Here is an 11,530-nt window from a genome sequence, read left to right as displayed (position 1 = left end):
TAGCATGCACACTGTCACCATCACACTATGAAAGGAGAATAAATCACATCAATACTATCATAGTAATAATTAACTCCATAACCTACAAGAGATTATGATCATAACCTACGCCAAGAACTTCACGATGCACACACTGTCACCATTACACCATGAAGGAGGAATAGAGTACTTTAATAACATCACCGGAGTAACACAACTAGATCACAAAGAGAGAGATGAACCACATAGCTACAGTAGAGCCCTCAGCCTCGGGGGAGAATTACTCCCTCCTCATCATGGAGACAGCGATGGCGGTGAAGATGGCGGTGGAGATGGCTTCCGGGGGCACTTCCCCGTCCCGGCAGGGTGCCGGAACAGAGACTTCTGTCCCCCGAATTGGAGTTTCGCGATGGCGGCGGCTCTGGAAGGTTTTCTGGTGTTTTCGTCAATCCGTGTCGATGTTTTAGGTCAGGAGGCATCTTATAGGCGAAGAGGCGGAGTCGGAGGGGGTACGGAGCCGCCACACAACAGGGTGGCGCGCCCCCCTCCTGGGCCACGCCAGCCCCTTGTGTGGGCCCCCTGTGGCTCTCCTCTGGTGGCTCTCGGGTGTTCTGGAAGCTTCGTGGAATTCTAAGATGCTGGGCATTGATTTCGTCCGATTCCGAGAATATTGCCCGAACAGCCTTTCTGGAACCAAAAACAACAGTAAACAGCAACTGGCCCTTCGGCATCTCGTCAATAGGTTTGTTTCGGAAAACGCATCAAAACGATATAAAGTGTGAACAAAACATGTAGGTATTGTCATAAAACTAGCATGGAACATAAGAAATTATAGATACGTTGGAGACGTATCAACCGCTCGGTGAGATAAGGCATGTAGCGCACGAAGTCTTGTCGGAGGAACCAACCGGGACTAAAGAGTTTTTCAGCATGCCAACCTTTAGTCCCATTCGGTGGGTGCAACCGGGGCTAAAGGGTTTTTCGGCAGGCCAACCTTTAGTCCCGTTTTGTGGGTGAAACCAGGACTAATGGTGGATTTTTAGCGTCATCTAACAAAACTGTCGGTGGGATAAGGACGTGTGGGTGGACGCACTTCTCGGCGAGATAAGACATCTAGCGTGATGGCGTGTAACACACACGTTCGTTGGGAACCCCAAGAGGAAGGTATGTTGCACACAGTAGCAAGTTTTCCCTCAGAAAGTAACCAAGGTTTATCGAACCAGGAGGAGCCAAGAAGCACGTTGAAGGTTGATGGCGGCGAGATGTAGTGCGGCGCAACACCAGGGATTCCGGCGCCAACGTGGAACCTGCACAACACAACCAAAGTACTTTGCCCCAACGAAACAGTGAGGTTGTCAATCTCACCGGCTTGATGTAACAAAGGATTAGATGTATAGTGTGGATGATGATTGTTTGCAGAAAATAGTAAAACAAGTATTGCAGTAGATTGTATTTAATGTAAAAGAATAGGACCGGGGTCCACAGTTCATTAGAGGTGTCTCTCCCATAAGATAAATAGCATGTTGGGTGAACAAATTACAGTCGGGCAATTGACAAATAGAGAGGGCATGACAATGCACATACATGATATGATAAGTATAGTGAGATTTAATTGGGCATTACGACAAAGTACATAGACCGCTATCCAGCATGCATCTATGCCTAAAAAGTCCACCTTCGAGGTTATCATCCGAACCCCTTCCAGTATTAAGTTGCAAACAACGGACAATTGCATTAAGTATGGTGCGTAATGTAATCAATAACTACATCCTCGGACATAGCATCAATGTTTTATCCCTAGTGGCAACAACACATCCACAACCTTAGAACTTTACGTCACTCGTCCCAGATTTAATGGAGGCATGAACCCACTATCGAGCATAAATACTCCCTCTTGGAGTTAAGAGCAAAAACTTGGCCGAGCCTCTACTAATAACGGAGAGCATGCAAGATCATAAACAACACATAGGTAATAGATTGATAATCAACATAACATAGTATTCTCTATCCATCGGATCCCGACAAACACAACATATAGCATTACGGATAGATGATCTTGATCATGTTAGGCAGCTCACAAGATCCAACAATGAAGCACATAAGGAGAAGACGACCATCTAGCTACTGCTATGGACCCATAGTCCAGGGGTGAACTACTCACTCATCACCCCGGAGGCGACCATGGCGGTGAAGAGTCCTCCGGGAGATGATTCCCCTCTCCGGCAGGGTGCCGGAGGCGATCTCCTGAATCCCCCGAGATGGGATTGGCGGCGGCGGCGTCTCTGGAAGGTTTTCCGTATCGTGGCTCTCGGTACTGGGGGTTTCGCGACGGAGGCTTTAAGTAGGCGGAAGGGCAGGTCAAAGGGCGTCACGGGGGACCCACACAGCAGGGCCGCGCGGCCAGGGCCCAGGCCGCGCCGCCCTGGCGTGTCGTCGCCCCGTGGCCCCACTTCGTCTTCTCTTCGGTCTTCTGGAAGCTTCGTGGCAAAATAGGACCCTGGGCGTTGATTTCGTCCAATTCCGAGAATATTTCCTTTGTAGGATTTCTGAAACCAAAAACAGCAGAAAACAGCAATCGGCTCTTCGGCATCTCGTTAATAGGTTAGTGCCGGAAAATGCATAAATACGACATAAAGTATGCATAAAACATGTAGATATCATCAATAATGTGGCATGGAACATAAGAAATTATCGATACGTCGGAGACGTATCATAGCGCACCACGTCCTGTCGGAGGAACCAACCGGGACTAAAGAGTTTTTCGGCAGGAACAAGACGAAGGAGCGGCGTCGGGCCTATAAAAGGAGCGTCGCTAATCATAAGCAGCTCAACAAGTCAACCAAAAGGTAGGGAGTTTCGTCCCCATGGCAGGGGAAAGGGTTGGGAAATATCCCGTGGCGGAGCTTCTCGAAGACGTCGTTGGTGCACACGCCCTAGGACATCTTCGGAAGTTCCGCCTCGGAAGTTTTTTCTTACAGGCCCGTGGAAGCCTCCATCTCCTCTAACAGTGTTGGGAAAATGGTTGGGAAATCTCCCGTGGCGGAGCTTCTCGAAGATGTCGTTGGTGCACACGCCCTAGGACATCTTCGGAAGTTCCACCTCGGGAAAATTTCCCCGCAAGCCTGTGAAAGCCTCCATCTCCAGTGTTAATATCTTACATCTTCGAGGAAAGGATTGGGGAATCTCATGTGGTGGAACTTCTCAAAGATGTCGTTGGTGCAGACGCCCTAGGACATCTTCGTAAGTTCCGCCCCTGGAAAATTTCCCCACAAGCCCGTGAAAGCCTCCATCTCCAGTGTTAATATCTTACATCTTCGAGGAAAGGGTTGGGAAATCTCCCGTGGCGGAACTTCTCGAAGATGTCGTTGGTGCACACGCCCTAGGGCATCTTCGGAAGTTTCGTCCCGGGAAAATTTCCCCGGAAGCCCGTGAACGCCTCCACGATGAAGTTAATGGACAGTGATCAACCTCACACTAGAGGTGTTATCATGTCAGTCAAGTCGCGAAATGGAAACCAGAGCGTGGGTTTGATTAAAGGTTTGAATAGTTAGATTAATTACTCTACAAAACTGAAAATGGTTTTTGATTGCTTCTCCAAATTCAAATACTTTCCATGTTCAAAGTTTTTCGCGTTCTAAAGTATGCAACAGTTATTCAAATTCATATTCAAACACTTACCAAATATTTAACAGGTATAAAAAAACTTAGTTTTAGCGCAAATAAAAGGTCTTTAATTTTGCCGCCAATAAAAGGTCTTTAGTCCGGTTGGGGATAACAACCGGGACTAAAGGTGCTCACGATATGCCGCACCTCACGCAGAACCTTCAGTCCCGGTTAGTGTCACTAACCAGGACTAAAGGTTCCTAAAGAACCGAGACTATATGTTCCCTCGCGTTCTAACCGTTGGAACCGGGACTATTGCTAGCAATAGTCCCGAAGCAAATCATGGCCGGGACTAATTCTTCTTGCAGCTCTAAACGAAAGACCCATTTTCTACTAATGGTTGCAACCTATTCTTGTCAAGGCGGCTCCGGCGAGATCATTATTTGTATCATCATATTGTTTACCAGTCCAGATCATTATCCATATCCTCTCTTTGGGAGGGTATCAAACAATAAAGGGAGGATTACCATCCTTGAAAAAAAGGACGAAGGTTCCTGAACCTTGAAAAAAAAGGATGAAGGTTTAGTGCGAATAGTTGGGCTAGCTACAAATATGCATGTTTGGTTTAAATGTATGCAAAAAAAAAAAATTAACATTGGCATTACTCGCTTTTATGAAGATTGAGATCCTGCACTTGGTTTTATTCCCAGTAACCTTTGGGTTTGTTATGGAAATATTTTGAAGAACCATTAGTTTTGAATTAGTTTTTGGTCACTAGGAATCTGGGTAATCGTTCAAAACTAAATTTGAATAAAAAGTGGTTGTGAATAATGGCGTTTCTTTGCAAAATAGTCATATTTCATCTTGTATGCATAGCGGTTTTGTTCTCCAAGAGGCAAAGACGTAAGATTTCCTTACAAACTTTCTGCCGTGCGGGGCATTACCTATTGCATTTCAGTGACAAAAGCAAGACAATTCAAAGCTTGGGGTATCTGCATTTGACAAGCCCATCCCATCGGATTAAATAAGAATGTGAGTACATGAAACAACATAAGTAAGAACTAGGACAAAACCCGTGCGTTGCTACGGTGTAAAAAATAAAAGACCTTTCATATGTTTAAACAAAATGACATCGAATCCTTTATTATCATGTCTTTTATACCGTGCAATAGAGAAAAACACGAAACCATTAATTTTAAATGTGTAACAGAGAAATATCACATGGTATGAATGTGAGAATAAACTACTGAATGTCAGAACAACACATTAAGGCCTACCTTTGGCAAATACTTAGAAAACAGCAAGACTTGTCTAGTGACTCACGCATCCACACAAACTTCCTAGGAAGGCCTAGTCTACTCATGCTGGTCCAATTTCTTCATTCCTGCATACAACATAATCTCTCAGTTATCAGGTGGATATAAAGGAGACCGGAGATACGTTATACTTTATACTGTTGTATTGAAGAAGAAAAAATCTGCATATCAAGAGCTTGGTCCTAGCACCTTAGCTCTCTTGAACTGGTCCACAGTCCACACTCAACATGAATGATATGATTCAAATGAACTCATTCTGAATCAAGCAGAAAGAGCGAGTTCAGTCTGTTGTAGCTGGCACCACAAAGGCACAAACTCGAATTTCCCACAAACTCAGAGTTTACGGACGTTGTATATGTACTCATTTGCTTGGATCGTCCGAGTCAGGCTGATCCTAATGTCCATCAAATCAACTCTGTCACAAATGTGGAGAAATAACATCAAACAATCGTTGTAATCCTCTGTACAAAATACTTGTGACCATCCATGACAATGTTACACGAGAATCTAAAAGATCACAGGAGCACGCACGGTTTTCCTTTTGAGAAAATCATCAAACGCATGTACTGCTGTCAAAGCAAATAAAATAGCATCATCTCTACACAGAACATATGCTCCTTATCTGCGGGTTGGAAAACCTGCTGGAGGGCCGCTCCAAGTAGTCCCCTGGTAGAACGAAAGTGATGGACGGAGGCTGTCCGCTTGTTGGCCAGCAATCCACTCAGCGCGAGTAGGCCACGATCCAGCGCGGGAATCGTGGGCAAGGAAGTCCACAGCATGCCGCAGGAACGACACACCTCCTCGATTGGCTCAACGGCATGGCCGTTTGCGCGTGCAGGTGTGCCCTTCGCCCCTTGCGTATCTTCTTGCTAGATTGGATCGCAAGCACGGCTGTGCTCACAAGAGTGGCCTCGGTCCATTGAATCTCTTTTTCCTCTCCTCTTCTCCTCCTCCGATCTTGATTCCGGCGGTGGATTCGAGGGAGATTTTGACAAGTGGGACGGCTGCCCACTTCGTATGTTCTTCTGGTGGATGGATGAACGAAGGCAGTGCTAGAGCGGATCAACCTTGGAAGCGCCTCCTGTGTCCCCGAACCGATTCGTGAGGGCGCCATCGTACCTGCGCCGCCGCTCTGCTTATTAGGTCACGCGGGGAAGAAAAGTACCGAGCCCGTCTGATATCAAGACGGAGGCGTTATTCGCTTAACTGGTGGCAGTGCCCGTAGACGAAAGAAAAAAACCAACTGTTATGTTAGGTGATTTAAGGAACGAAGAGGTACTATGGCATTGTATGTATTATGTATTTTGGTGGGAGGGTAAAGCAGTCCAAAAAAGTGTTGGACGACGGAAACAATCCTCCCTTTATTATTACTAGGACAATGCCCGCGCGATGCGGCGGATTTTAAATACTTCCTCAAGCCTTCCGTTGAGCTGCCTCATCTACCCGCTGCATCTATGGAGCGTTCTTCTCTGAAGCCGCTACAACCCGTTTTATTAGGCCATCCTTCTGTTGGCTGATATTCGAGGTGACTTACCAACGTATACGAGTTGGTTTGCCGGTTTATAAAATTCTATATAAATTTTGAAATTCTTTGGTGAATCATAAGAAATTTATAGTAAAAATTAGATGAAAAAATCTTATGTTAGACTATACAAAGTTTAAAATTATCTTAAATGGATAAAATTTGAAGCTAAACGTCCACTTATTTTGAAGTTAAACGTCCACTTATTTGAGAATGGAGTGATCACGCGTGTGTCGGCCGCTACTGTTCTGACTTTCGGTCTCCGGTTCATCCAACCGAGTGTACACAATATTTCTACATGACTGAGCTGATCAGTTATCAGAACGATTGCTTCACAGTTCACGGTTCAGCTTTGAATCTTTGATTGGAGTGCCCAGGCACTGCGATCTAGCTCTTCCGTGGACCAGAATAGGATCACATAGCTTCAACTATAGAAACCATGACATGATTATCTCATCTCCTTGGCAGCACGTGATGTACATCATGTTTTCTTTCCTTTCAGACTAAGAAGCTCTCTGATGACGAACATCAAGCAGATTTCCAGTTCCTCCTAATATAGTTTTGATGACGAACACGCGCCAGGCCTGCCTGACAGCCAGCGCGTGCACTGCCTTTCCCACGGTTGGCGTGGTGAAAATTGCTCAGAATTGGTTGAGTATAATTATACTGAAACTTCAGGCATCACCAATCCCACCAAGCACATGCATCACTGCTGCTTGCATCGAGACTACAGCTCTCACTGTGGTGGCTGGTCCGCTCGATTCAACGGAACTTTCCCGATGCGATCATCTGCTTGGCCCGACGGTTGATGGCCAATAACGGTTGTCGTGAGATTTCACATCAATGTTTCACGCGGTGCTTTCTTTGGATTGCCGGTCGGGGTAATCGGGGCGGCGGCATCCGGGAGCTCGGCTAGCTCAAGGATCAGAGCAGTAAACCTTCAGGAAGTAGCTAAAATTAACCTGTCTCATTGTCTCCCATTTTCCCTGGATATTGATCTCGAACACACCGAACCCCAAAAGTGGCAGCAGCAGAAGCTCCTAGCCAAAAAGAAAGTACCCGCAGCAGCTCCAATCGAAAAACAGCTGCAGCAACAGTACATCTCTTCTCGGCCGGCTGAGCAAGGGCAGGCCCCCGAGCACATCGTCCTCCAGTGTCACCGTCGCCTCACCCCATGGGAATAGAAACATGCTAACCGGTGTGGACCAGATCGAGGCGATCTGGAGCATCACGACCTCATCGGGCCGGCAGGTGGTGCCGAGTACGACGCCCGGGATCCTAACCTCCGCCACACATGCTCGTACCGCGGGGCGATTTGGAGCATCGCGACCTCGTCCGGCTGGTAACCTCCGCCACACAGGCTCGTATCGCGGGACAACTAAAGCATCGCGACCTCGCCGGGCCGGCAAGTGGTCCCGAGTACGGCACCCGGGATCCTAACCTCCGCCACACAGGTTGGTACTGGGGGCGCGCAGATTGGCCACGCACAGCGTGGCGTCGATTCACACGACGGCGGCAGAAATCGAGTGCGGCGGAGATGGGAGAGGGAAATTATCGACGGCGAGCAGGGGCACCGGGGCTGGGGCTGGGGTGACCCGGGTGCTGTAGCTGCCGGCGGCGTCCGAACTGGGAAGAGTTTGGGGATTCGGCTGAGCGAGCGATTTTCTGGGGCGAGACGAAAATAAAGAGCGAACCGGTACCATGGTATTTTGCTGTAATATGGGATTTGGTGGGAGGGCAAAATCGTCTTAAAAAAGGTTGGACGAAAATTTTGGCAGAAACAAACGGACCGAACCACGGAAACGCTAGCTTCTTTATTATTAGGTATAGATACAAAATCTTGCGGGAAATAGTATAAATGACACAACATGTCGCAACATAATTATACCGGTGTGTACCAAATTGTTCCATTACCACTGTTTATGTTGCAATTTTGTACAAAATTATTCCATTACCGTGGAATACTAAACATGAATTAGCGGGGAGAAATAGGAACAGATCTCAAGTCACGAATACAGGAAATGGTGCTAGCGCGGCGGACGAAGGACCAACGCTCTGGCGACGATGGGGCTCCGCACGACATGCTTCTTTGACACCCATCTCAAGGTTCCCTCCAAAAATTCTTGTTTGCCTACTCCGTGGCTGCTCACCGTCAAGCTAAATGTTTTCTTCTCTCCAGCCTTGGAGAAGGCTAGTGTCTTGGGGAAGATGCGCACCACCAATGTACTGGGCACATCCACCTTCGCCGTGTATGTCGATGTTGCTGGTCCGACATTCGTCACAGTGCGATTCACGGTGAAAGGCGTCGATGCAAGCGGCACGAGAATCGTCGGGTAGTTGAGCTGCGCGGTCTTAACCTTTGGTAGCATCGCGCAAGTGAGACTTGAGTTGCGCACGATTCTCGCCGGGCCATGGTCACCGAGCAACGAACAAATATGACCTGCGTAGTCGGTGATGCTCGGGTCGTACACCGCATCAGGGTTCGCGGCTATCGCGGGGTTCACATGCCCGGCACCGTGTCGTACACGCTAGCTTTCATGTGTAGTTGCTCCAATATCGAGCCGCCAGTGTTGTCAACGATATCCGATGTTGTCAAGATGGCAGACTTGATGGCGGAGGGTGACCAGTCAGGATGAATGCTCTTGATAAGCGCGGCGACACCGCTAATGTGAGGCGTCGCCATAGATGTGCCGGATATGATGTTGAAAGGCCCTGTTGCGGAGTCCGCTTTCGGCGGCCAAGCGGCTAGGATATTGAGCCCGGGCGCCAATATGTCCGGCTTGATGACGCCGATGCAAATCGAGCTTGGACCCCGTGAAGAGAACCACGACACCATGGGAGCCGGGCGGATGCCAAGCAATGTGTTCTTGTAGATGAAAGCAGCCACGGGCCTGCGCTCTCTTGACGTTGCATAGGATGTGAGAATAAGGCCATCGGCCGCCGTTACCTGCACCACGCTAGAGTTGTAATCCTGCAGCTGTGTTGTGTACCCACTGGTCTCATCGTTGAACAACACCACGCCAGCTGCACCGGCACCCATTATGTTGCGGATGTCGGACTTCTGAGTCTTGGTCATTATGGCCTCGCAAACGAGGATCTTGCCGGCAATGGAACTGACATTGTGGTAATCACAGTACCGACGTGCTTTAGAGAAGACGAGAGGGTACGATGACCTGGTGCTTGCCTTTGCATTCTTCTTCTGGGTAAGCGCTTCTCCGTGGATGCGCTTGCCGTTGCCAAGACGCAGCTCAGCGCTGAAGCTGCGGTCCACCGAGCCGGAAGCGACAGTGAGAATCCACGGCGCGTCGTTGGCAACCGTGCTATCCCAGTCGCCGTTGTTGCCGCCCGCACAAACCACGACGATGCCCTTGGATACGGCACTAAATGCGCCAATGGCAATGGGGTCCAGATCAAAGCGGATGCCCATGTCGCCGCCCATGGAAAGAGAGAGCACGTCCACACCATCCTTGATGGCCATGTCAAGCCCAGCTAGTACGTCTGAATCATCACATCCAGTAGGGCGGCACACCTTGTACATGGCGATGTGGGCGCCGGGAGCTATCCCTGCCGCAGTGCCCGTGCCAAGGCCATGGTACGACGCGTGTCGGACGAAGTTCCCGGCGGCTGTGGATGAGGTGTGAGTCCCGTGCCCCACTTCATCGCCAGAGTCATCGTCTCCAACAAATGACCTGGCGCCAATGAGTTTGCTGTTGCAGCGGGCCGCCTTGCACGAGCCCTTCCACCTCGCGGGGGGCGGCGGGACGCCGTGATCGTCGAAGGAAGGGTGTGTTGCGTGGAGGCCGGTGTCGAGCAGCCCGATGATGACTCCCTTGCCGTAGCCAGCGTCGCTCCAGACCCCGGTGCCCTTCCTCAGCCCGAGGAACTCCGGCGTGTGCGTGGTCATGAGTTGCAGCTTACGGCTTGGGAATGCGCGCACGAACCCTGGCTTCTTCGCCACCGCATCGACCTCAGCCCGGGTGAGCCTCGCGGCAAAGCCACTGAACACCTCGCTGTAGGAGTGGAGAAGACGTGACTCTGCAGATTCACCGGCACGCGAGCTTTGCAAGAAAGACTCATGCCAACGGCGGTGAGCGTCTTCTCCTGTATCTGAACGCGGTGGCTCGACAAACACGATGTAAGTGCGATAAGTAGAGGCTTGTGCAGCATCCTGTTGAACCCTTGTGGCAGATGGATTGATGTAGCACAGTACAGGTGTAGAAAAGAGGGTGGCGAGCAAGAGAACTAGCAGTAATAAAATCGGAAACGACGCCATTGTCGGAGGTAGACACGGATATATGATGATGGAGATGACGGTGATGCTGGACTAGGATCGACCTCCGGGTCATCTTTTATATAGGACGAGTGATCAGTGTAGTTTCCGTAATTTTGGCACAAGTTAATTACTTGATAAACGCAGTGAATTCATCGACATAAATGACTTCAATTTGGGCCAAATCTGGATGATCTAATAATTAAGATAACGTGATCTGGAAGATTATTTTGGCTGAAAATATAGTATTGCCCTATTGATAAAATCAATTACTTGGTACAACACAAATGACTTAAATTTGTGCCAAATCTGGATGATCTGGTAAGATTACGTGAGAGGCCATCGACTTTGGTAACCTAATAATTAAGGTACTCCTCTAAAGTTATGGTATGGGACCTTGTGGACAAAAATACAATCCTTTTTTTATTTTCTCATGATCTTGATGATTATTTTGGCTGAACATATATTGCGCTATTGATAAAATTAATTACTTTATAAAGAAGTGAAATGCAGCCACATAAATTACTTCAATTTGTGCCAAATCTGGATGATCTAGAAATGACATGTACAATGTTAGAAATGACATGTACTCCATGTTATCTGCAGAAAATAATAATTTTAAGGGATTTGCTAGTTCTCCGCTAAATTCGTGCTCAGTCAAGTCATCATCATTTGATTTACTTCATGATTCGTGCTAGTCATCAGTTGTAACATGAGTTGCAATTGAGATTCGATGACATCATCTGACTGAAAACTGAGGAATAGTCACACCTCAATTACAAATGATATCTATATGTCATCGATAGTAATAAATGAGAATTATTTACACTTTAGTAGAAA

General features: G+C 48.1%; 1 pseudogene; it reads right to left on the bottom strand.

Annotated features, from left to right (window-relative positions):
* Positions 1-8,447: 8,447 nt before the first annotated feature.
* On the bottom strand, positions 8,448-10,693 carry LOC124648039 (annotated as a pseudogene).
* Positions 10,694-11,530: the final 837 nt, after the last annotated feature.

This window comes from Lolium rigidum, chromosome 4, assembly GCF_022539505.1.
Source record: "Lolium rigidum isolate FL_2022 chromosome 4, APGP_CSIRO_Lrig_0.1, whole genome shotgun sequence".
NCBI classification, from domain to species: Eukaryota; Viridiplantae; Streptophyta; class Magnoliopsida; order Poales; family Poaceae; genus Lolium; species Lolium rigidum.
This window is presented reverse-complemented; position numbering and strand designations above follow the sequence as displayed.